Source organism: Triticum dicoccoides, chromosome 4A (assembly GCF_002162155.2).
Source record: "Triticum dicoccoides isolate Atlit2015 ecotype Zavitan chromosome 4A, WEW_v2.0, whole genome shotgun sequence".
In the NCBI taxonomy this organism is placed as follows: domain Eukaryota; kingdom Viridiplantae; phylum Streptophyta; class Magnoliopsida; order Poales; family Poaceae; genus Triticum; species Triticum dicoccoides.
The window spans coordinates 29,496,772-29,501,402 of record NC_041386.1 but is presented as its reverse complement, the minus strand read 5'-3'; positions in this window follow the sequence as shown (position 1 = coordinate 29,501,402).

Here is a 4,631-nt window from a genome sequence, read left to right as displayed (position 1 = left end):
CCCCTTCACCGACCTCGCCGTCCGCGCGCGGCTGTGCCTCCTGGCTGTGGTCTTGCGCAGGCCCCGAGCCCTAGGGTTCTGGCTCCAAGGTGGGTGGCAAGCTCGCCGGCGCAACCCTGGCGCCGTGTACGACCTCGACTACATATTCACAGGTAAGCCCCTCCCCTCTCCTCCCCCTTCCCCTTCCTTCTTCTTCGGGAACAATCAGTCATTCGGGAACAACAAATAGGTTTTTGGTGATAGGTTTTGGTGATAAATCAGTCATTCATGAACCGTGCAGTACCTGGATGAGAACAAGAAGCTGATCCTGGCCATTGTCGACAAGCGGAGCAAGGGGAAGGTGGATAAGTGTGCACGGTGAGCCCGATCTCTGATCTGATCTGGTATCCTTGTGAACTAGTAGCAACTGTGTTGTTGTAGCTGTGCACTCATGATGGAATGCTGCAGTGCTTTATGTAGTTTTTGCTATCTTAGCTCTTATGGTAACATCAGTTAGGAGTAGTGTTAGCGACAACTAGAATATGCTAGGAGTACTATGTTTGGACAATCAAATGTGTTCACAAATGAAATGATCCACATAGTTCTTAATGGTGACAATACTAATTTTAGTATGTTGGTTGAGACCTGAGTTGATTTGTGCTAGTTCTAGGCTGATGAAAAAGTATCCTTCTGATATACACATGATTACTGTGTAGAAAAGTACTAATGTTTCTCGTTCAGTGCACTTCTGATATATATCTGTCAAGGTGTTCGCGGTAGTGCCCAAACAACAGATAATGGGCTGTAGTGCTTTCTATTCTACCTTAGTATGCTGTCACTTAGCATGGAAGATTAATCTGCCCTATGTATGTGTTTAATTATATTCATGGTTGCTTTATGTGTTTGTTGACTATGCAGGTTCCCTGGCTAGGCCTCTGGGTGAGTGCATCATCGGCTCCTGCTGCAGCTGCTCCTGCTGCTTCCAAGGTTTGCTCCTACATGTCCCTTTGAGAGTTTGAGCACTTGAACTGTGGCTTTATTTGCCCCTTGAAGGCTTTTATTGTTACGTTAATAACTTCTATAGTGGCTGCAGCATGTGCTATAAATCCATATTATACTTTAGTTCCAGATTTCTATGCATGCCACCTTGTTGTGATTATTTAGGTTAGTTTAGTTCCAAATGTCTGAAATATACTTATTGTTCAGGGTTGATTGCAAATTAGTTCTGGTGCCTCCAGTGGAGTAGAGTGTGGAGAGCCAAGAAGCTTTATCTCTTTAAATTTAGTTAATTTCCTTACTGGAATTAGGTTGTTGCCTTGATACAGTATTGTACAGTGGCTCTGCCTATGGAAATTTTATTTGATTGTGAGATGATTGGATTTTGAAATGTAGGTATATGGTACTGAACTATAGTACTGCTGTTGTATATAAATGGGCTGTTGTAGAACTGTTCTTCATCTTTACAGTGTTGTTGTATAGAAATATGCTGAATGGGGTCCTGGGAGATGCCGCTGCTGCTTGAGGCCCTTGAGAGGCCCTTCGTGTCGTGATGAATTTGCAGGTACCCCGAGAGGCCCTTGAGTTTGCTGGAATGTCGATTAACTTCTATTCCGGCAAATTCAGGTACTCCATATGTCCTATTTTCAGCAAAGGTCATGCTGAAATTTTCCGTGAATTTTAGCATTACCTTGCTAAAAATCAGACATATGGGGTACTTGCGACTAATGCATGGGCCGGGGTATCTTAGTACTTAGTTAATTAGGATCAACTGCCCTGCCATTCTTACTGCATTAAACCATAGGTGGCAATAGAGCCAAGTGATTAGGCCCAACTTAGAATTCTCCTTAGCATCGATAAACCCTAGATGATAAACCCAACATAGGTGGCAATAGAGCCAAGTGATTAGTGCCAAGTGATTAGGCCTAACCTAGGGTGCCTCGGCATCGATAAACCCTAAATGATGAAAACTTAACTTGGCTTCTATAGGGTGCCTCGGTGTTGATGATAACCTAAATGATGTACGCTTAGGCTTTTAGGGTGCCTCGGAGTCGACAAACCCTAAATGATAAAAGCTTAGCTTTTAGGATGCCTCGGTGTCGACAAACCCTAAATGATGAGACCATGATCTTGTTCCTTGACAATAACCAACTTTTTGACCAAACTTTTTTCCTATTTAGAGCGAAACATGGCCCACAATGATGAGGTCGGCGGTTCGGGCGGCAAGCAATTCTGGGAGCTATCCCAGGAGTTGGAGGAAGAACCTCACCGCTATGAGGACGCCGCGGAAGACACCGATCCTGACTACACAACCCCTAGTGACGTCGGGGATGACACCACTGATGATGGCGTCGCGGATGCCACCACTGATGATGGCGGCGCACACACAGATGGCAGCCAACCGAAGAGGCAACGGAAGGACCGGCGCCCGAACGTGCTCGGCACCGTCAGGAAGGAATTTACTGAAGTGAACTCCGATGGGCATCCGACGGCGCCCAAACACGTAGTCAAGGGGTACTCGGTTCAGCTCGGGTGCATTCTCCGGAGCACTGTCTCGATCAACACCGAGAACCTAAGGCATAAGGACCGAGGGAATTGGCGCAGCCTCCACTTCACGAAGCTGCACGAATGATACAAGTTCCCCGCTGATTTTGCAAACACACGCCTCTCGGGAAATAAAGTGAACGGTGCCGCCCTCACGAGGATGAGCACGGCCCTGTCTACTTGGAAAAGCACGGTGAAAGCAATGATTGACAAAGGTGATAGTTATGAGAAGATCAAGGCGAAATATCCTTTGATGAGCGAAGATGACTACAAGGAGTTCAAGATCAAGTGTGAGAGCCCCGCAACCTCCGAATCAAGTCAGTGGGGGAAAGAAATGCGGCAGTTGAACTTAGGGGTCCACCAACTCGGTCCCGGCGGTCACAGAGTGGCGGAGCCTATATGGGACAAGGAGGACGCGGCACGTGCCGAGCAAGGCCTACCGCCCCGCTTCGAGAAATACCGTGACAAGCAGACCAGGAACTTTCTCAAGGCCCGGTACAAGGAGGACCCGGTAACAAAGGAGCTTACCACGGATCCGAAGACCAAGGCGCTTGAGCTTGTTCTGGTAAAGAATACACCCCCACATAATTAGCTCCATATGGTTGCATTCTAATTAATCCCCAATATTTCTAAATGGTTCACGTTCCTTCCGCAGGAAAAAGAAAGCAGTAGCGTGGGGTCCTCTCAGAGCTCCCCTTTCGACACCCCTTTGAATAGGGCGTTGAACGTAATGAAAAACAAGGATAAGCTCAGTAAGCCGACGTCAGCTGGTCGTGTGGCCGGCAAAGGCTTGTCCACAAAATGGTCGTCATACTATACCGCTGGTGGGCGAAAGGAGAAAAAGACCAGCTCGGAAAGAAAGTCGCGCGAGGTTGAAGCACTCAAGGCGCAAGTGGTGCGGATTCCAGAGATGGTCCAAGAGCAAGTGCAACAACAACTGGGATCGACGCTCACCGGCATTATGCCTACCTTGATTCATGGGATAACGACGTGGATTGCGGGTGGCCAATAGGGGCCGCCCCCGATTCCTAGCTTCACGGCCAGCAACTCGCACAACGCGCAGGCAGCGCCATTGGTGTCTCCGGCGGCGGCGGTATTGGTGTCTCCGGCGGTGGCACCATTGGTGTTTCTGGCGGCGGCGGTATTGGTGTCTCCGACGCCGGCATTGGAGCTTAATGCACCCGGGTGTACGCCGGCCGGTACCTCGCCAGCAAGCAGCCCCTCCGTCAGTTGCACGCCCGCCGTTGGCGGTGCCTCGACATTAGCCGAGCTCGACGCCATCATCACGGTAACTAATTAAGCCTCTTGGCCGAGGACTTCATCTCCTTGCCTTTGACTGGGCATCCCTGACGCCCTACATGTTTTTGCAGGGCGACGCCGATGTTCCGTGCACTCTCATGCACTTCGTGAATGACGAGTTGGTCGATGTCGCCAAGGGAAAAATTGTTCAACCGGGCAACCCCGTGTTCCATGGTAAACCGATGCCACCCACCGTGTATAGGGTTTAACTGGTTCGGGTGCTGCCAGGCTGCGACGAGTTGTTACCTCCGATTCAACCCGCCGGGGCCGACAAAGATGATCTGATGACCCTCACACCTGCCTAAGTTGGCCCCTACTTTGGCCGAAGAGCCAGATTCGTTTGGGGGCGGGGGACACCACCCCAAAGACAACACCGCCAGTCGTGCCGGTGCCAAGCCATGGCAAGACCACCGCAACGCTACCGGACATGCCGGACATCCCTATGGCACAGGATCCGGACATGCATATGGCACAGGATCTGGACAACGACGGCCGTACATTTAGCAACATCGATAAGTACTTTGCCGAACATGGGTACAATGACGAATTATGCGGGCCTCTTTCTCAAGAACCCAACCAAGACGACCGTGGTCTAGCTGGTACGGTGGAGAAACCCAGTTGCAACAGGCGTCGTCTGGCGTTCAGTTCTCAGGAGACGCCTCCAGCTGCCGACTTTACCAAGCCTCAAATAGCCGAGGTGCCAAATATTATCAGCCCCAACACACTCAAGAAGGCAGTCTGTGAGCAGAACTCGGTCCCATTACAATAGAAGAAGAAGGGATGGAAAAGAAAGAGTAACAAGGGTGCGAGCC